The following is a 22177-nucleotide window of genomic DNA, read 5'->3' as shown; positions in this document are numbered from 1 at the left end:
GCCAAGGCCCCACTGTGATGCGTGCCATGACCTCACAATGTCACTGGTGCTTAGCACCAATCCGCTCTTAGGCCTGCCTCTGTGTTCTACGGCAGTTACACGTGCACAGTGGTATCAGCTACACACGCATAGTGGTATCTGGGAACAGTTTTGTGGTCTCAAAGGTTTTCTACCTGAGAGGCATAACGCAGGCCAACTGATTCATCAGAATCAGGTGAGTGTGACCTGCTCTCTTCCCTCCAGGCTGACTTGGGGACAGTGGCTATGCTGTGGGTGGTGTTGGCCTCTGGGCAGCTACTGAGGAGGGTCATCCCTGAGCACTCACCGGGCGCCCGTTCTACACTGCCAGTGTAGGCAATTGGCTCTTTCGTCCTCATGGTGGCTTCATAGAGTGAGTGCCATTCCCTAGTGTAGCCATTCGACAGGTGAGACGTCTGGGGTCAGAGAGGCGGTAACCGGCCTGGGAATCCAGACAGGACCGTGGGTTTTGCTCTCAGCCCTGCCGTGCGCTGTGCTGGAATTCAGGCCTGAACCCTGTGACTTCCCTGCCCTAGATCCCAAGTCTTCCCAGGTTTCCCATCCCGATGGGGCAGAGCCTGGCCCTGGCAGAGCCACTGGGATAGATCCACTGTGGGTGGGGGAATAGGAGGGTCCTCAGAACACCTCTGTGCCCTAAACTGGGTCCTGATGGTGGCTGTGGGCCTCACTGAACACACATGGTCCCTTGTCCTGGGGAACCTTCTGCCTTGGGTAACTGTGGAAAATGAAGGAGCCCTGGAGGGCTGGCTGGGGGGAGACCATCTTCCCTTCTGTTCAAAGGGGTCCAGGCACTGGGGTTCTCTCCACGTATTTCTTGCTCTGTCTGGTCCTCTCGAGGCCTCGCCCTCCTTTTTCCCCAAGTGTTCCCAGGAGGGACGGTCCATCCAGGTGTTCTCCAGGACCAAGGACCCACTGTCCTTCCTCAATGACATGGGAAAATGATGCCCCCTCCTGTAGGGACAGCTCAGAATGGTGGAGTCCAGTCCCTCCCCGAGTGAGGGTTTCCCCTAGCACAATAGATCATTTTCATCCCCCAAACCGAACACCCTCCTGCTCAACTGGCATTATTCCTAAAGTGGCTTCTCTGTTCAGACTGAAGGGCCACGGGAGCCAATGTGATGAGTGGAGAAGAACAGAGCAGTCAGGAGAGATCTTGTTCCCTGTAGAAAACTGGGCATCTCTGTGGTCCCTGAGCATCCCAGGAGGCCGATTGTACAGCGACCTCTGGTCGCTGACCTCAGTCTCCCTCCACATCCCTGGAATAGCCCATCATGGGCCCTTCACCCTTGGCAGGTGGACACTATTCAACCTGCTGGGACAGGTGTGTCCCTATTTCATGGCAATTGGGGATGACGGGATTCTCTGTCCAGGTCCCACTGTCCTCAAGTCCTTGGGATGATGCCCACCCTGCTTGGGACTGGAGACTCCAGACACTCATGCAGGTGCGGGACACTAGGTCTGGCACCTTTTTACCTGGGGAAGGTGGTGGAATCGGGGTTACATGGCCAGCCAGCATCTGGGAGCCTGGCGGGAACGGTTCAGGTATTCTCTGGAACTCTCAAGTACAATGTAACTTTTAGATGATTTTGTCTCACAGGATGGTAATCATAGAGGATGCAGATAGTTTGCGGGCACAGGAGCGAGAGAATATCATCATGAACTATGAGAAGGTACAGGTCGGTCTGCTCCTTGGAGGGAGGCCTCTTCCAGTGCGCCCTGGTCAAAGGGTCCTGGGCTCCCTAGGAGCACAGAGTGGGCACAGGTGGCTACTACCCCCAGGCCCTTGCACCCTTTGCCTTGGACCCCTCACCAAGCCTCCCTCTGGGTTGCAGGGACACCGAGCTGGGCTGCCAGATGACATGGGGCCTGAGCCTGTTGGAATCTACAACAACATTGATCGCTTTGGGATTGTGCAGTGAGTCGTCTGTGCTCCCCTCACCCCTGAAGCACCTGTCTCAGCTCAGGGATGGGTTTGCTTTTAGAAAGGCCTTTCCGAGGCAGGACTGTCTCGCCGGGTCAGGCCAACCTGCTTTCCAGGGTCAGAACTCCTCCCTGGCTCCCCTGCAGGTCCAGCCCCAGGTTGCTGTTAGGCCAGAGGTGCGGGGCCCATCTAGGGAGCGGGTGGGAATGGAGACTGGGCTAGGTCAGGCCCCTGGACTCTCAGCAGTTCTGTCCCCAAGTCAGCACAAGAGAAGCGGGGCAACCTGAGGGTCTGGCCATGTCTGCTTGGAAACAACCCCAGTGAAATCCAAGGGTTCTGGCTACAGTGTGAGGGGACGCCTGGCCTCGCCTCAGGGCTGTTGTCCAGCAGGTCTCTGAGGGCCCACCGGCCCCTGTCCTCCCTCATTTCCCTAGAGCTCAGCCCTCACTGTCCCCATGGAGAAGGGGGAACGGCATGAGAACAATGGGATCGGTGGCCCTAGGAGAATGGAGGAGAAGATGGGCAGGGACCTGTTATGGGCATCTCACCGTGAGGCCAGGGAGGCAGCCGGGCTTGTGGCTACAGACCCTGGGTCTGGTGCTGGGAAAGGAGCTGGGGCCACGTAAGAGGAACCCAGCCAGGAGTCCATCCCTTAGGGATCATAGGATGGAGACACAGAGGATGCCGGGGGAGGTAGGGTGAGAGGGAGCTGATGAGCTGTGCCACTTCTGAAACGCAGGGTGTGTGGGTCAGGTGCAGGGAGAGGCAGGTGGAAGCTGGGAGTCAGAACCTGCAAGGGCCTTGGGGCTGTCAAGTGGGATGGGCCCCTGGTACACCAGGAGTACACCGGGCAGGTCTCAGGGCAGGCTCCCTTGACCCTGGTGGGGTGATGTGGTCACTCCCTGAGGGACTCCTGTGAGGGCCCTGTCGCCCACCCTGGGCGGCCCCCATCCCATCTCAGGCCTGACCTTGCTCAGCTCCAGCAGAAAGCACCACCTCCAGTCCAGGACAAGCAGCCCCATTGTGCGGCCTGACCGCCCCCCACGCCAGGGGCCCCAGTTACTCTGGCCAGGCTGGACCCACACTCCTTCTTCTCCTAGCTCCTGCCCCTCCTGGGAGTCAACCCCACAGGAAGCCCCTTGTCCTCCCTTCCCTGTGTCTTTTCCTGGACTGAGCCCTGAGCTAGATAGGGACAGAGCCTGTCCTTTCTGGGGGTTGGCTCCCAGTCTAGGGCAGCTCCAGGCCCTGTGCAGGTCGTCAGTTCTGCCTGGGTTTTCTTACAGTGAGACAGAGCTGCCTCCTGCCACTGCTCGGGAGGCTAAGGTAAGAGCCTGATGCATGGGGAGGGGGCTGGACCAGGGATGTGGGGACTGGGCGGGTGGTTGTTGAGGCAGAGGAGGCAGCTGGCCTGGGCGGTGGCAGGTGAGGACAACACGATGTCCCTGGGAGGGGCTGCACTCCCTGCTGGACCTGACCCCAGGTTGCTGTAACTTTGGCAGCTTGATAAGATTCCAAAGTGAGAACCACAGTTGTGGCTTGGGGATGGCTGCCTGCCTGTGTCAGGACCCCACCTAGAGGCTGGGACCTGACCTAAGACTGCTGTGTCTGTGGCCTGAGGATGGCATGTCCTGGGGTCCCAAAGCCAGCCCACTGGTGCTCATTTGCTCAAAGGCTCTCAGCCCTTAGGGTCTGCCCTTCCCTGACTCCCTCCAGCTGGGTCCACCAGGGCTCCAGAGCCCAAGACCCAGCATCCACGGGCGGCTCAGGGAAGCCTGGCAGCTTCCCTAACTCCAACATTCCTCATTTGACAGCAAATGCGGCGGGAGATAACACGAAAGAGCAAGTGGATGGAAATGCTGCGACAATGGGAGACATATAAGAACAGTAAAAAGGTAATGTGTGGAGGGAGAGGCCCCCAGAACCACTTTCTGCAGAGACAGGGGACAGGCACCCCTGGCTATGGCCTGGCGCCATCGGCCTCTCAGAGGGCGGGTGGCACACTGTCCTCACCCAGAGGACTGCAGGCCTGGTCGGTGGTTTGCCTGCCTATTTGTGCAAGCGTCACCTTGCTGGGAGGGAATCTGAATCTAGGACTGGAAACACCCAGAGCTCAAGGCTAGGGATGCCCTGGTGACCTAAAGGAAGGAAAAGGTTCAGATCAGAGTCCCGACTCTGAGTGCCCATCCACTCTTTCAATCCTGGGAAGGGAGACTGTGTCCCAGCTTAATGTCACCTCTAATGAGGAGTCATGGGGCCAAAACCAACCATTTCCAGAATCCTCGGGCTCTGCTCCTCACTGGGGTCGCCCCGTGGCCTGTGACACCAGGTTGTTTTCTGCCCACAGCTGATAAATCGAGTATATAAGGGCATTCCCATGAACTTCAGGGGCCAAGTGTGGTCGGTCCTGCTGAACATACAGGAAGTCAAGTGGAAAAACCCCAGAACATACAAGGTACGCTCAGCCAGAGCACAACAAACAGGACAGGCCGTGTCAGGAGCCCAGGTCTCCAGCTGGAGGGAGCATTAAGCCCAGCCTGGGGGGTGGGTGGGATGGTCAGATGCACATCCTGGGCACGGACGGTGACATAGTCACCACAGACAAACTCGGCTCTGGTGACCCTCTCCAGCTTCAGTAACAAGCCAAAAAGCAGCTTTGTGCACAAGGAAACCTTCCTGCTTCCCTTCCTTCCCGGAGTGCTGACTGTGGGCCGACTGCCATTTGGGGCAGGGAGTCTTCCATCTGTTCTGAGGCTGCTTCCTCCTGTTGGCCCTGCCCTACAGGTCATGAAGGAGAAGGGCAAGAGGTCATCTAAACACATCCACCAGATCGATGTGGACGTGAGCAGGACATTAAGGACTCACATCTTCTTCAGGGATCGCTACGGAGCCAAGTAAGCCTATGGGAACCATAGGGTCTCAGCAGAGATGGAGTGAACGAAAGGGATGGGGGCTTCCCTGGAGAAAAGGCCAGGGTCACCTAGGAGGGATGACAGAGCTGCCAAGACCTCCCCTGACCCAGGGAGCAGCTGGCACCATGAACTGAGCACCTGGTTCCAAGCCCTGGGCCAGACTGGAGCATGTGGGGCGAGAAACGAGGAGGACCCTGTGGAGACAGAAGTCAGCAAACAAAATCATGCACAATGGTGAAAGGTGCTCTCCCTGACCAACAGGGACCCATGGTAGGACCCACGGGAGGGTGGCAGGATGGAGGGCCCATGAGCCTCTCCAGGCAACACTGACAGCACCAAATGCTGGGGCAACTAGGGGTCCTGGAAACTGTCATCCTTGTCTGCTGGGAACATGACATGGCACAGCCACTTTGGCAGCCAGTTTGGCAGCGACTCACAAAGCTCAATGGACTTGAACCACGTGTCCCCAAAGTATCACAAATATTGAACCCACTGATTTGAAAACTGATGTCCACATGAAACCTGCATGCCACGTCCACGCTTGATTCCTCGTCACTCACACAAGGAGCCTTCGGGGACAGTCTTCAACATGGGAATGGGGAGAGCAAGGCTGGTTCTCTCTCCAAACGGAAGACTCAGTGAGAAAAGGGAAGGAGCCAGTGATGCCCGCACGAACGTGGGTGGATCCTAGATGCATTTTGCTGAGGGAAAGAAGCCAGACCCAATAAGCTATCACGTAGGATTCCCATTCCTGGGCCATTCTGGAAAAGGCCAAACCATAGGGACTGACAAGCAGTCTGGGTGGCCGGGGGCTGAGGGATCAGGGAGAGGCCGGGTGCATAGGGGCCACCCTGGGGACTTGGAAGATGAAGGAGTTGCTTCAGGAGGGGCTGGAGCAGTAGCCAGGATACTGCCCATTGGTTTAGAACCACGGAGGAACTGTACATCCAAAGACTGAGCTGGCATGGGTGCAAATTGAAAAAAAAAAAATTATTCAGAGTGAAAAGGATGAGACAAGTCACTGTACAACTGGCTATCTGCATGTCACAGATGTGGATTTTCCTGAAACATTCCTCAAAGTCAAAGACCCTGAAGAGCTCACTGCTTATCTGGTGAATCATCTGAACCTGAAATGGGATTTGTTGTTAGGCTTTGTGGACAAACTGAAACTAACGGCATCTGCACAAAACAAACAAAAGCCACCTTTCTCTGTTTCCTAGGCAGCGGGAACTATTCTACATCCTCCTGGCATATTGGGAGTATAACCCGGTGAGTATTCCCAGCAGTGATGTTTCCAGGCAGTATTTCCCTGTTCACAGGAGTGGGTGTCTGGTGGGGTGCTCTCGCTTCTTTTAAAGTTAGTATTTGTGAGCCACCAGGATATAGGAGGTAGAACTCCAGCTCACTGCTGGCATAAACCTCCAAGCAAGGGGATGGTCTCAAGGAGTCAAGCTGAGACACAAAGGAGTCGGGGCCTGGACTCCTGGTGTCACCTGGGTCTGACCACCACTTCAAAGAACAAGAAATGATGCCCTCCTCCTGGGGCTGCCCCAAAGCCCAGGAGCTTGGCAGGGTCACACGCAGGACGGTGCCATCAGGAGACATTTTGGACAAAGTGCCGAAGTGCCTGATGGACTTGGCTCTTGTCATGAAATGAATTTGCACCCTGAGGAAGCCTGTTCTTCAGAGGAAGCCTCTCCAGTCACCTCTCCCGTCTCCAATGACATGAGCCCTCCCAAGAGACCTCAGTCCTCCCAGGTGATGTCCTTTCACGGTGACTCTGGCTCTTGCAGGAGGTGGGCTACTGCAGGGACCTGAGCCACATCGCGGCCTTGTTTCTCCTTTATCTGCCTGAGGAGGATGCATTCTGGGCACTGGTGCAGCTGCTGGCCAGTGAGAGGCACTCCCTGCAAGGTAGGTGGACAGCTGCCCATGGGACCTCATACAGCCAGACCCAGGGACGGCCACCCTGGCCAGGTGATCTCAGCTTTCAGCCAAGACACCTTCCTTGTGTAGCCAGCTCCTTGGGAGTCTTCAGGGTGTCTTTGCTGAGGGTCCCACAGCACTCTGCGGCTGACCCCCAAAGCCCAAGTCAGACGCCTTTCATCCCCATCAGCGGAGGGCATCTCATCCTCCCCGTGGCCACCCTCTGTGTCCTGCTGCCATGCCCTCTGGCTCTGATTCTGTGCAGCTGACTCTCCACCCCCCAAAGTCCTCCTGCCCTCCAGCTGCCCAGGCTCGTGCTGCCCTTGGTGCCCACAAATGGGCCGACCAAGCCCAGGTGGCAGCATCTCCCCATCCTGTGTCCCCTGGCCTGACCCCACTTCCAGGAGACGACCAGGAAGCCCAGCACCCGCCCTGTTCTGGCCGCCATGTGGTGGCCTTAAGTCAGGCTTGCCCTTTTTGCACCCTGGTCCAGGAGGCCTCTAGGGAAACCTGCAGCCAGACTCCAGGGGATGTTCCTGCCCCACGTCCCCAGGGCAAATGCTGCATGGTGAGGTCACCAGATGGGAGGGTGAAAGGCCTTGCGGTTTGGGGGCCTCTCCAGCTGCCCAGCTCTTCCAGCTGATGACTCCACATCTTGGGGAAAGGGTCTGATTTCATGATGGGCTGGGGGTTTCTCAGGATTCCACAGCCCAAATGGCGGGACAGTCCAGGGGCTCCAAGACCATCAGGAGCATGTGGTCCCCGCGTCACAACCCAAGACCATGTGGCGTCTGGTGAGTTTATGGCGTCTGGTGAGCAAGCTTGGGCTCTTCTCCAGAGGCCCTGCATCCCGTGGCGCTGGTGACTGGCTGAGTCCCAGCCACTGGCTGACCTGGGATGTCGGGTTCTCCATGGGCCGGGAGTTGGTCTATAGGACAGAGGCACAGGGATGGGGGCCCAGCTCCCGCAGAGCAGGGCAAAGGGCAGTGTGTCCACCGGGAGTGTGGGAAGGGGCCGGTGTTGTGGGGAGCCCTGGACATGGCCCATTGTTCTGCACTAAGGGAAGGGTCCTCAGAGGCCCTGGAAGAGGGAGGTTTTTAGGGCAGCCCAGGGGGCCCTGAGCACCTCTGTTCCTCCCGTCAGGACAAGGAAGGTCTTTTCACGCAGAGTTCCTCGTTAGGCTGGCTTCTCCAGATGTTGAATGACGGGGTAAGAAGGCATAGGGAGACCCTGGCTCAGGGACCCTCCTTGCCCTGCAGTGCCCTGCTTCCCCAGCCCGGGGCTCTGGCTCACCCACAGCCCACAGGAGGCTCCGCCCACAGGGGGGCCCTCACAGGACACCCAAGCAAAACCCTCTGCCCAAGAGGGGTCATCCCAGGGCAATGACTGGCGCTCAGGACCAGCCTTACAGGCAGACTGGGCCAAGACCTGACTTGGGAGGGATCAGGGAAGCCTCAAACCCTGGGCAAGCCCCTCTCTCCAGGAGCCACACCCCCACTCCAATGAGTGCCCCCCATGAGGAGCTGCAAGACCTTGTCTGACCCAGCGCCCTGGAGGGCTGAGGAAACCCTCATGGGGAAGGTCACTGACTCTGGGGACTGAAGCCCCAGTGGGCTCAGCTCGAGCTACCAGCCCCAGCCTGGAAGGGCTACAGTCTCCCACACCTGCTATCCCCACAGATCTCTCTTGGGCTCATCCTGCGCCTGTGGGACGTGTATTTGCTGGAAGGAGAACAGGTGTTGATGCTGATGACAAGCATTGCCTTTAAAGTTCGGAGGAGTAAGTCTACATGTGCCCAGTGGGGCCTGGGGAGCCCTGAGGTCAGACCCCGACGTACCCGAGGGCAAATTCCTCACACTGTCCTCATGATCCTCTGTTCTGGCCCAGAGGGAGGTCTGGCCAGGTGGGCTGGGCAGGGCACAGTGACACCGAGCCCGTCCCCCACATGGCCCAGATGAAAGTCAGGAGTGTTGTGAGCACTTCCCTACCCACTTCCCCCGGCCACAGTCTCCTGTGCACATCTGAGCCCCTGGGGTGGCCACAAAAGATTCCAGCATCCCCTAGTGGGAGACTGAAGTGGCCATGGGGTATCAGCTGTGCCCTCTCCCAGGGAAATCTCCTGGCCTGATGTCCACCCTGTCCCTAGAGCGCCTCACGAAGACGTCCAGGTGTGGCCTGTGGGCACGGTTTCGGAACCAGTTCTTCCATACCTGGGAGTTGGATGATGACTCTGTGCTCAAGCATCTTAGGGCCTCTATGAAGAAACTAACAAGGAAGCAAGGGGACCTGCCACCCCCAGGTGGGCTCCAGTGCCATGTCCCCTCCCATGTCACCCTCTGGGGCCGTCAATAGTGGGGGAGTGCCCAAGACCCGCAACCCTACTACCTGGGCCTTCCTCTTCACCTTTTCTTCCTCCTCTTCCTCCTGGACTCTAAGAAAGCACAGGAGGCCCGCCGGTCCTCAGGGCATGTGCTCAGTGCGTGTGTACTGGATGTGTTGTGCCGGCAGGAGGAGGATGTGGGCATGACCGTCCAACAAGCCCCCTCCCACATTCCACAGTGTCTCTGTCTCCCCATCACAAGGCTGTCAAGGGCACTAAAGAAGCCAGACCCATTTGTGGATAACCCCAGGCCTCCCTGCAAGCACCCACAGCCTCAGACAGCAGCAGAGGCCCCTCACTGCTGCACGCTCCTCCAAGGTTGCCAGGACAACCAGCCTTGAGCCAGGGAGACAAGGGAATCGGGTGTCCCAGACCCCAGAGCATTCAGGGAGAGGGCACAGGCAGGACCCCAGGCGAGAGCCAGAGCCCAGAATTTAGGCAGATGTAGGAACGGTCAGTCCTGGCATGGACTGGGCAGCCCAGGAAGGCAGAGGGTGACCCACCTCCAGGTCCCATCACCCACTGTGGAGATGGGCCCCCATGTGAGGTGACAAGGGGCTGGGTGACATCCAAGTTCCCTCCCACCTGAGTTCTCACTGGGGGCTGTATCCTTGGTCCAACAGCCCTGGGACAAGGGTGTGTGGTAGGAATCGCCCAGCCAGTCCGAACCCTGGGGGCAGTCCTAGGAGCTACCTGTCATGCCCTGACAGCTTCCCCATGCCAGGTGGCACACACCCCTCCCTCGGGGATCAGCAGACTACAGGCGTGTCCTCAGTGTCAGGCCCCGGGGGCCCCACAGAGACCCCGAGGACTCCAGAGACCCAGGCAGGTGGGGCCCAGCCGGGAAAGGCCTGCATGGGCTCATTAGAGACGCTGACCATGTCTGTTTTCCTTTCAGACAAACCTGAGCAAGTGTCCTCAACACCCAGGCCTGTGCTGGCTTCACATGGCAGGATGATCCTCTGCAAGGGGGACAGACAGGCCCCTCCAGGCCCACCAGCCCGGTTCCAGCGGCCCATTTGGCTAGTTTCCCCACCATGGGCACCTCGTTATTCCACATCCTGTCCTGGTGGGGCTGTCCGGGAAGACACCTACCCTGTGGGCACTTGGGGTGTGCCCAGCCCAGCCCCGGCTCAGAGAAGACCTCAGGGTTCCTGGAGATTCCTGGAGTGGAACTCGATGCCCCGGCTCCCGACAGACCTGGATGTAGGGGGCCCTTGGTTCCCCCATTATGATTTCGAACAGAGCTGTTGGGTGCGTGTCCCTTCTGAATGTGTCCTGGACAGCCCCGGGACTGTGGGACAGGGCCAGCTCGAGAAGCCCACGGGGACCCTGACACCAGGCCCTGCCCAGGCCCATCAGGACTGAGGGAGGCAAGGAGATAAACCACTACAACAGGGCACCCCATCTGCGGACAAGAGACTTGCACCCAATTTCTAGAATGGTACCGTATCCCAGGAAGACCAGCTGGCCACCTGCTGGCAGGCGGAACACCCTGCGGAGGGGGTGAGATTGATTTTCACTGCACTGAGCCACAGTGTGGACATGGACTTCCAGCCCTGCAGTGCATCCAGCACTGATTCCAACCAGGAAACCCCCATCGCAGCTAGGGACGAGCAGCAGTGCACTCCCACCTCAGGGCCTTGCCTCTGCCGCCTCTACTTGGAAAATTCTCTGTTCCCTCCAGGCTTCTAGAAGCATCTAGGGCAGGGCTCATGGCTGGATAACTTCCTGAGGCTTAACAACCCAAGCAAACTTCACGTCCTCATTTTATTTTTTGTTAAACTTATGAAAATTGATTAAGAAAGTGTGCAGCTCCAAAGACCTTCACAGATGGAACACACCAGCCCCTAGATCACAAAGCCAACCATGCCCAGCCCCTCCCAGCACCCCCAGCCGTGTGACCAGCTTTCTGAATTCCCACAACAACGTGTGCCTGCCTTTGTGTTTTCAACTCATAGATGATTAACCCCCTTCATGTTTTAAAATAAATGTTTTCTGTTGAAATTATTTTAGCTATAAAAGATTGAAAAGGCACTACAGTGGCCTCCTATACTTTCCATCCAGCTGCCCCTAATAATGACGTTTTGCAGTACCATGGCACATAGCAAATTTAGACTGGGTGTGATGGCTCACACCTGTAATCCCAGCAATTTGAGAGGTGGAGGCAGGACGTTCAGGTTCACTTGAGTCTAGAAGTCTGGGACCAGCCTGGGAAACACAGGTGGACCCTGTCTCTAGAGAAAAGTCAAAGAAATTAGCCAGTCATGGTGGCGTATGCCTATAGTCCCACCTAGTCAGGAGGCTGAGGCAGAACTGCTGGAGCCCATGAGTTCCAGAACGCAGTGAGCCATGACTGCACCACTGCACTCCAGCCTGGGTGACCGAGTGAGACTTTCCCTCTTAAAAAAAATTAGTAATTTGGCCGGGCGCGGTGGCTCAAGCCTGTAATCCCAGCACTTTGGGAGGCCGAGGCGGGTGGATCACGAGGTCAGGAGATCGAGACTATCCTGGCTAACATGGTGAAACCCCGTCTCTACTAAAAATACAAAAAACTAGCCAGGCGTGGTGGCGGGCGCCTGTAGTCTCAGTTACTTGGGAGGCTGAGGCGGGAGAATGGCGTGAACCCGGGAGGCGGAGCTTGCAGTGAGCCGAGATCACGCCACTGCACTCCAGCCTGGGAGACACAGCGAGACTCCGTCTCAAAAAAAAAAAGAAAAAAATTAGTAATTTAACGTGGGTACAATCCTATTAACTAAATAATAATGTGAACTATTATCTAAGGTTATTAAAGCTGGAATCATCTAATTTTTGCCTAACTTCTCATACCTGTCCAAAGATCCCACTTCAGACTCACCCTCTGCCTTCAGCTCATGTCTCCTCAGCTTCCTCCAGATGGTTCAGCAAACACACACCTGGGCTGAATGGTAGAGCTGATTGCTGGTACACAAGGGGAGACCTGTGGGCAGGGGTTTTCAAACTTATACAGCAAATGAGTTTTCCATGGTGTTCTGGAAAGCGCCCTTTGACAAACACTTTGACAGTGAATCCAGGCCTCAGTATCCATCAGCTGCTCTAGTGAATTTTGTGGAAGCTCAGTGAACACCTGCTCTGCAGGGTGCATGTGAAAGGGGTGAGGATGAGTAAGTTGCAGATAAAGAAGACAGGACACAGGGGGTCTGTCGAAGCTCTATCCTCTGCCTTCAGCACTGACGGATCAAATCCAACTCTTAGGGAATGGTGGCCACCTGCTGGGCCAGCTCCAGGCTCTGAGGATCTGAGAGTGAGTGACGCAGAGCCAGGCTTTGCCCTTGGGGAACTCTCCAGCATACACCTCCCTCTACCCTCCCAGCACCCTGCAAAGCTGGCGTCAATGTCATTGTTAATGCACAGAGGAGGAACCTGACTGTTAGGTTGATGGGTTTTCCAGGGTTGCATGGCTTCTGGGAGACAGATGTGACCCTGAGGACAGAGCACAGAGCAGTGTAATGCCAGGTCGGAATGAGCTGTGATCTGTGCATGTAGAGGCCTAGGCCAAGGTGGGAGTGACTGATGACCAGGTCAGCCAGGTCACTGAAAACTCTTGGGTCCTCACCTGCTGGCTCCCAGGAGTCCGGAACTGCCAGGAGAGTGGTGGCAGGTCCCCCATCCTCAGCTGGGTGTGCCCGGATAGAACAGCAAGGCGATGGCACATTTCCCCGGCCATTCCCTCCAGGCGCCGCTGTGACCTACTCATTCCAATCTTGTGGGAATATTTCCACACACAATTGCAAGTAGCAGTGGACATGGTGAGAGGCGTTTGGACATGGGATAGGCAGTATTTTGGAGGCAGAGCCTCCAGGACTCGCCGACGGGTTAGCTGCGGGGCTTGAGCGGGGAAGGAGAATCGAGGATGATGTGTTCAAATCGGTGCATTCACTTCCGCTGTGCCACGCCTGTGCTGGGCACTGGGAGAGACAGATGAGCACAGGAGCCCCGGCCGGGGGGAGGTGTGGGAGGAAGCCCAGGGTGTCTACTGGGAGCTGAGGGCTTGTGTCCACCTCAGCGCCATCCAGGTTCTCTGTATGGACAAGTATAGGCTGAGCTGCCTGGAGGAGGAGCAGCTGCTGTTGGTGGTGACCAGCACGTTCCGGAATGGAGACTGCTCTGGCAACGGAGAGGTGGGTGGCCTGAGGTCTGGATAGTCTAGAGGGTTTTAGGGTTCAGGAGGACCCAGGAAAGGGTCTGGAGGATGCAGGACATCCTACGGACGGCATTTGGGAGTCAGTGCTCAGGTCACTCCGGGTCACTCAGGTCATTTGCCGGCCTCTGTCATAATTATTGCCATATGAGAGTGCTACCTCTCCTATGACATATTTTATGTATTTCTGTGAATGGCCTACTTGTTCGTATTTACAAATTCATGTTTAAAGGAAACTTCTATCACTCTCACAAATGGAAAGCCAGCAGAATATAAATTCAATGAAAACAAAATGGAGTCAATGAATTTTAGCTAGATACTATTCCCTGACCAAGGCCTGCTGGAGGTGGTACAACCAGGGTTTGAATTGAGATCTGCCAAGCTTTTGAGTTTCTTCTCTTCCCCCCATGCCAGGGCTCCTGAGTACTGCATTACTGACATCAGGGGCCAGACAGTTCTTGGTGATGGGGCTGTCCTGGACCTGGCAGGATGTTTAGCAGCTTCTCTGGCCTCCACCCACTGGAAGCCAGGGGAATGCAGAAGGGGCTCCTCCTTCTCCCATTTAGTCCTCAGGACAATATAGGACACAAATGTTGTGTCTTTTATTTTATAAATGAATAAAATGAGACTCAGAAAGGTTTAAGTGAGTTACCTGAGAACACACCGACAGCAAGAGGTAGAACTAGAAAGTGAACACAGGTGTCCACATGGGGCAACAACAAATTTCAGTTTCCAGCTTCCTTTGAGTCTCTCATTCCAACAATTACCATCGTCTGGATACGAGCTGAAGTACAGGAAACCTGGGGCTGAACTCTCCTCCCATCAGGTCTAGGAGCCTCAGACCAGAACCCCAGCCCACGGTCTCCCAGTCATCAGGCCACTGGAGTGAGCTGGCATCCACACTAGCCTGGTTTCCCAAAGCTACAAGGATGCCAGTCTCGCTGCGGATGAACAAAATGAAGGGCATTTGCTTCTCCTGCAGGCTGTCGGGATTGAACACAGATTCCTTTTCTTGCTCTCTTCTCCCGCAGCATAAACCAGAGTGGTCCACCCCCCTCCCGGTGTCCCAAGGCTTTGTTGCGAGTTGTCTTTAATTTCTCCCAGTCTCCCAGTGCATCCCACCCTCATCTCCGTGGCAACCTTTCTGCTCTATCCTCTCAACAGCTGGATCACAAGAACTCTTGGGAAGCCCCTTAACAAGCTACATCCCAAATTCTCATTCCCCCGTGTCCTCAGCCAGTGCCCAGGCCTAACTTGCTCTCCTGGGGTGACTTACTTTCCTGCCCAATATGGTTTCATCATCTGTAAATTGGGGATAATAAAAGTCTTGATCCTGATATTTGACTCTCAAAGCAGAAGTAGCAAGCTCAGCCAAGTCACTTAAACAAGAGGAGACGTTCCTTCTGAACCGAAAGGGCACTGGTCACAAGGGCCACTCCTTCTTCTCTCAGGCCTCTCCAGCACACCCTTGGCTCAGCCAAAGAAGAGACTCAGGCTGTGCTTCTGTGCTGTCAGGATAACATAGGTACCTAGTCCTCGACCCTGCGACTTTAACAGTTTCCTTCTGTGGCTCAGTTCTACAGCTTCAGTGACACAAGGTGGCTTTTGCTCAAAATAACCTTTGATAAGTTAAGTTACTCCTCTGCCACTCTAAGTCTGTGTGGAACAGTTCTAAGTAAGAGATGTTTATTCCTCTGATCCCGAGGAAGGGAAGAAAAGGCAATGACATTAACCGTGTGTTGGACTTCAGCCTCTGGAAAACCCTGGTATTGGCTGCTGCCAGTGCAACCTGGGATAGCGTCATAAACATCAAGCGATGCCAGGAGGCCCTGCTTCATTCAGGGAGCAGGGAGTCGGGACGGGCAGGCATATCCGTTCTTATTCAGCAGAGACACTTCCTCTTTATCTATTTCTGGGTGAGAACCAGCACCATTTCCGTGGTGACAGGGGCCCCAGCTAGGAACCATACAGGGTAGGATGCTACCCTACCCTAGACATCCAGCAGGGAAAATGCCATTTTGCAGATGCAGGAGTGGTTAGACTTTGAAATGTTCATGCTGGACTACAACACCACGTGGGTTCTCAACTGTTTATGAGTTTCTGCGCTCAGGCACATAAGGCCCCAGCAGAAGCAACCTGAGAGTGGACCTGAAACGGCATGGCTATGTGTGTCTGCTGCGGAATCATAGAGAAGGTTTCTGTTCAATATGGACCTCAGGGCCAATTTAGCCTGGCCCCAATCCCAGCACTGCCACTCACCAGCCTTGACTGTCAGCAAATCACTTTGTTCTCTGAGTTCCAGCTCCCTTGTTTCTCTAATGGGAATTGGATATCTCACTATAACCCTGCTTTTGTGCAACTGGCACACATGAGTCGCTTGCGAAGTGTGAAAATCCCTCTTCTCCTTCTGTTTCCCTGCTGATCAACAGATGTGGCCGAAAGCTGACTTTAGCCAAAAGTTAAATTTTTGCAAAAATTTAATATAAATTTATATTAAATATAGAAATAGGAACAAAAGGGCTAAATCTGCCTGTGTTACAGGATCTTAGCTGATGCGAAGAGCTCAAAAGACCTGGGTCAATTACATAATCTCTTTCTCTGCCAAGCCTATTAAACAGTCCCTAAAATAAAGGCTATGGGTCTTGGGTTCTCCCAGAACTTTGAGAAATGAAGAGGGGGCCTCTGTGCTGGGTTGTGTGAATTGCACCTCTCACCTGACAGTGGCTTGTGGTGTCCCTGGAGTCTAAAAGCTACATGATGCTCCCTGGGAAGTGGCTGCTTTCTGACTGGTATGCTTGGATCTGTGCCATGGACACTCACTGGTGGCCCAGAAATCTGTACTTATTTGAGGCTGATCCAACTTTAAAAACTAATGTGTCCGCTGTACCACTGTTCTCCTCTTCACTGAGCTTTCCTTTCTCAGTTTCATGCTGAAACCCCAAGAATCACAAATATTACCTTTCTACAAAATGCACCATGATGTCACCCCAAAGTCTTCCGGCCTCACCAGCCTATAGGAAGGAATGAAATTACATCTGAAATACAGCATGAACTGCCACTCCCTGAATGTAATATGACTGTAGTATTCCACAACTATAACACCGCCATTCTTTCAGAAAAAATTCATAGTTGTTCCATGGCGGGCAAATCTATGCAAACCTACCCCCAAAATACAATGAATCTGAGCAGCGGAAGAAAGCGGCTGACAAATCCTACCTCTTAGAAAGTGGCTGGGCGTGGTGGCTCATGCCTGTAATCCCAGCACTTTGGGAGGCCGAGGTGGGCAGATCACCTGAGCTTGGGAGTTCGAGACCAGCCTGACCGACATGGAGAAATCCCGTCTCTACTAAAAATACAAAAAATTAGCACATACCTGTGGTCCCAGCTACTCGGGAGGCTAAGGCAGGAGAATCGTTTGAACCCGGGAAGCGGAGGTTGCAGTGAGCCGAGATCGCACCATTGCACGCCAGCTTGGGCAACAAGAGAAAAACTCCGTCTGAAAAAAACAAAACAAAATAAACAAACAACAAAAACATAAAGTAATATTTAATAGGAACTTACAAACAGAAGCCACGTCAGTGTCTGGTGGTGGAGAGATGAGATGGTAGATCCCCGCACCGTTACCCTGCAGACCCAGGGCTGATATCCCACAGGGAGAGAGTATACATGATTCAGAAGTGATGTGTAGGACAATTAAAGTATGAGAACAGCAAAGCTGTTTTGACCTAAGGGCAGGATTTACAGTAAGTATGTGATCTTACACACGGAATACTAGACAAACTGGAAATCTTAATGGTCTTCCCAGAGCAGAGGTTAATCTGAAGTCAACGTGGCAGATTAGCATCCAACGTGGAGTTGCTTTGGCCTCCACACAGCGACTTCAAGAAATTAAGAATCCCCAAAAGTAGCCACTATCTTTAGGAGTACAGTGGAGGGCGGCGGCAGTGGTGGTCGTGGTGGTGTTGGTAGAAGAAAGAGGTTAGACTCACTTGTCAAAGTGATGCAACTAATGAGAATTTGCAATGTCTTAATCAGTTGCTGCAACAAAAGTCAATTGTCCCAGAGCTCAGTGACTTGAAATAACAGTCGTTCCCATGAATCTGTCAGTCAGCTAGAGGATCAGAAGGGGGTCAGCTGATCTGTCAGTCAGCTAAGGGGTCAGAAATCCAAGTCTTACTGGTTTAACTGGTTATTCTTTACTGGTTATGCCTCCCTGTGTGACATCCAAAACTGGTGTATGTGAACAGCAAGCAGCTTTCCTCCAAGTGGTGATTCCGGGACCAGGCTCCTTCCATCGTGTACTCTTCACCAGCTTCAACACGTGGCTTCCAAGACAGCTTGCTTATGTGCTTCATGCCAGCAATAGGAAGGAGAGCGTGGAAGGCTGTGCATGGGCAGCAGGGGAGTTCGGGGGCTCACCCTGGAAGTGGGGTGCATCACTTCTGCTTATATTCCATTAGCTAGAACTCAATTGCATGGCCGTAGCAAACCAACGGCAAAGAAAGCTAGGAAATGTAAGCTACTGTGTCCTCAGAAAGAAGAAATGAGTCTGCTAAACAGCCAGCCAGCCTCTGCCACTCATATAGAGGCTTGCCTCCCCAGCTGTGGCTAAAGTGAAAAAGACTGACCAGTTGTTTATCAAACTTAGCGGTCAAGCAATCCATGGAGTCATCCTCGTAACGAGAATGTTCTTCTGAACATTCAGAGCCTGCGGAGCAGCACAGCTGGTATTTGGAGCAGCTTTTGCAAAAGGAGAAATAAAAACTTAGATATAAAAGATGGATCAACGTTTCTGAGAACCTATAATACAAGAAGACTTAAGTTTTTTTCAAGTTGGAAAGAGGAGGTAAAATGTGATTATAATCAAATACGGGATTCTCCTACATCTGAACAGCCAGGAGGCTTTTTTTTTTTTTTTTTTTTTTTTTTTTTTTTGAGACCGAGTCTCACGCTGTTGCCCAGGCTGGAGTGCAGTGGCGCGATGTCGGCTCACTGCAAGCTCCGCCTCCCGGGTTCCCGCCATTCTCCTGCCTCAGCCTCCTGAGTAGCTGGGACTACAGGCGCCCGCCACCGCGCCTGGCTAATTTTTTGTATTTTTAGTAGAGACGGGGTTTCACTGTGGTCTCGATCTCCTGACCTTGTGATCCGCCCGCCTCGGCCTCCCAAAGTGCTGGGATTACAGGCTTGAGCCACTGCGCCCGGCCGCCAGGAGGCTTTTTAACCTAGGAAGTCTCTACTTGTTAACATTTCAGATACTGTGATTGAATGAGGAATTCTAGATAGTTCTGTGAAGATTGGGAGAAGAAGAAAACAGGATGCCAGTCCTTGTTCCTAGGCCAAGACCTGAGCCCTGTACAATTTTTTTTTTTTTTTTTTTTTTTTGATATGGAGTCTCACTCTGTCGCCCAGGCTGGAGTGCAATGGCAGGATCTAGGCTCGCTGAAAGCGCCGCCTCCCAGGTTCACGCCATTCTCCTGCCTCAGCCTCCCGAGTAGCTAAGACTACAGGCGCCCACCACCACGCCTGGTTAATTTTTTGTATTTTTTAATAGAGACAGGGTTTCACTGTGTTAGCTACGATGGTCTCGATCTCCTGACCTTGTGATCCACTCGCCTCGGGCTCCCAAAGTGCTAGGATTACAGGCGTGAGCCACCGCGTCCATCCAAGCCCTGTAATATTAATATTTGCATCTAAAATCAGGTAAACGGCAGTGTGTAAGGAAAAGTAATAAACAGTGTCATGTGAAGGAGAGAAGTTGGGATTTGAAATCGAAAGAATTGGGGAACTAAGTTGTGTAAACCTGGGCAAACTATTGTCTCTTCATGTGTGAAATGAAGACAACCTCTGATAATGTTTTTGATCTTTAAAGGGGGTGGAGATAGGAGATGTGGGGGAGGGGGATAAAATCTGGCATAGAGACGTGTCCAGTATATGCCAGTTCCTTTCTCCCTGTCCCGTTTCTCTGTCATTCAATGTGGCCACCATCTTTAGTTGTCTTTATTATTAGGCAGAAGAAGCTATTTCCCTTGGCTTAGAAAGCTTGTTTGAAAATACTTAATGCTAAACACGTGTCTATAGAATCCAGAAAGGTCAGCTTCCTATTGGGACTTAAGCTTCCAAATACCTGTGTCATGAGCCAGGACGCACATGCTGGGAGGGAAGATGTAAATCTCAGCCCATCTCTGCCCATCTGTGTTGTCATCAGAGGAAACTTCCCCTAGCAACATGATGCTGGGGTTAAATAACGTGTCCTCGGTCACGCAGCTGCTAAGTTGGAGTCAGGATCTGAGTCCAGGTGATCTGGTCCTGAGCTCAGATTCTTAGGCTGACTCGCTACACTCTCTAGGTCTGGTACAAGCTGAAGAGGTGTAGGTGGAAGGACGCATGCTTATTGTGGGGTCCAGCTGTCTCCTGCAGGCCCCTCACAGCAACCCAGGCCTTGGTCTCATGCTCTAGTTTTGGAGCATGGGGAGCAGCGGAGCTGATATTTGGAAGAGCTGGGTACTCACAAGCCATTGCTGATAATGACCCTCTTATGTTGTAAAGGCTCTCACTGGGAGCAGGAGCTCTTTGGGTGTCGACTGTCCGCTCTAGACAATCGTGATGCTCTTTGTCACCTTGTGAGGAACTTATTTAAGAGAGTGATTTTATTGCCCCTCCCCTGGCTAATGACTCTTGAGGCAGAATTGGTCACATACGAAGCTTCCTGATCTCCATACGGGAATCACGAGCCCACATAGAGCTATGGAAGTGACAGTAATACTAGCTTCAGCCTTGGAGTCTCTTCATGGTTCAGTTTACAATATCCAGCAGAATAAAATAGGGACAGGTTCTGAGTTTTCTTTATCTGGAAATATTTCCTTAATGAAATGATACACTTTGCATGAGCTGTCTGTAGGTGCCCCGCTCTAGGGAATAGAAAGACACGCATCCCCTTTCACAGAAATCCACAAGAATAGTAGCTGCCAGTGTTGAGGGCTCTGTGCCAGGAGTATGTACGTGTACATAGATTGTAATTTGGTCTGTCCAACACTGAAGTAGGAATTATACTCCCCACTTTACAGAAAAGAGAAGTGAGGCTCAGAAAGGGAAGTTAATTTTCCCAGGGTCACACAGCGCAAGTAGTGGAGCCAGATGCAAACCAGACCTGTCACACTCCGGGGTCCTCACTCTCAGCCACTGTGCTATACTTGGATCAGGCTTCTTTTCACAAGCTCGAAATGGCTTTAGCAAACAGCCAGCAATAAAGGCCACATGCTGTTCCTCAACTCACTGAAATCCAAAGTAACAGTTTTGGGTGGATGGCACCTATTTTTAATCGGATTGAGCACTCAGAAGCCTCTAGAGTGAGTTGCTTTGCTCAAAGCAGTTATCCTATGCTAATGAAATCGTGATGATGAGTGCCACACTCGATACAGCAGAATTCTCTGACCTCAAAAGCTCATTTATCTGTACCCAGAGATGAGTCCAAATTATTTTCTAAGAATTTGGATGTAGCCTGACAGTCATGTGGACTAGTTTAGACCACTGTCTTTGGAGTTTGATTGTGGTTCTGCATTTAACTATTATTTCGGGTTACTAAAACTCTCCGTGGCTTAGTCTTCTCAACTGTAACATGGCAATAATAATGTCCATCTGTCCTGGAAGCCATGTGAGGTGTCTTCCTAATTACAACGGCTCTCTGAATTCTCCTCATCCTCCCAAAACACACATTACTGAGGACAATAAGTGCCCATGATTGAGCGCTGAGGACGAAAGATCAGTAAGACCCAATGCTAGCCATCAAGATACAGCAGAGAAATGTAAAATCATCACAATAATTAATTACAATAGAGTCTGATAAGCCCTATGACAAGATAAGTATCAAGAGAATGTTACTCTCCTGGGGTGGAGGTTGAGGAAAGTTTTGGAGGTGACATTTAGGCTGGGTCTTGTTAGATAAGAAGGATTTGCAGAAAAGGTCAGTTGTTTGCCCAAAGGACCTCTAACTAGTAGCGTTTCAGGAACTGTGATACATGAAGTAGAACAGAGGGGGTGTCTCCCTGTAGACCCAGAATTAGGAATCAGAAGTGAAACATCAAGTACTCTACTTTCTAAAGTGAAGTCAACTTTATCTCAGATATGGCAATAGCCATCTCTGTCCTTCCTGCTGAGAGGGCAGGACACCAAAGCTTACGTGAAAGCAGCTGTGAAAACAGTCTCACTCCATAGGCTTGGCTCCCTGGCCTTAGTTTACCCAGTGATAATGACACCGCCAGTATATCCCCCTCAATGCAGTGGCCATAGTCAGAAAGTGGGTTCAGCTGTGCGCAGTGGCTCACACCTGTAATCCCAGCAGTTTAAGAGGCCAAGGCGGGTGGATCACCTGAGGTCAGGAGCTCGAGAACAGCTTGGCTAACATGGTGAAACTCTGTCTCTACTAAAATTACAAAGCAAATTAGTTGGGCATGGTGGCACACGCCTGTAATCTCAGTCACTCGGGAGGCTGAGGGACAGGATTACAGCCACTGACATGCCCGGCTAAGTTTTGTATTTTCAGTAGACATGGGGTTTCGCCATGTTGGCCAGGCTGGTCTTGAACTCCTGACCTCAAGTGACCACGCACCTCGGCCTCCCAAAGTGCTGGGATTATAGGCCTGGGCCACTGCATCCGGCCATCTCTGCATATTTAAAAAGTAATTAATATCCTTAATATCTTTTAAAAATACAATGGTACAAAAATAAGGGAAAACATTCAAAGATTATTTTGTTCTTTACAATTCTCTTGCTCTTTTTTGATTAGTTTAGGAATCAAATTTTTAGGGAGAGTCCAAAATGATGAA

At 52.9% G+C, this 22177-nt stretch overlaps 1 pseudogene; it reads left to right on the top strand.

Moving 5' to 3' along the window:
* The first annotated feature begins 92 nt into the window (after positions 1-92).
* LOC139359566 (TBC1 domain family member 3G-like) lies at positions 93-10755 on the top strand (annotated as a pseudogene).
* The last annotated feature ends 11422 nt before the right edge of the window (positions 10756-22177 follow it).

This window comes from Macaca nemestrina, chromosome 17 (assembly GCF_043159975.1).
Source record: "Macaca nemestrina isolate mMacNem1 chromosome 17, mMacNem.hap1, whole genome shotgun sequence".
Taxonomy (NCBI): Eukaryota; Metazoa; Chordata; class Mammalia; order Primates; family Cercopithecidae; genus Macaca; species Macaca nemestrina.
Note: the sequence above shows the minus strand (reverse complement) of the source record. Positions and strands in the feature narration are given on the sequence as shown.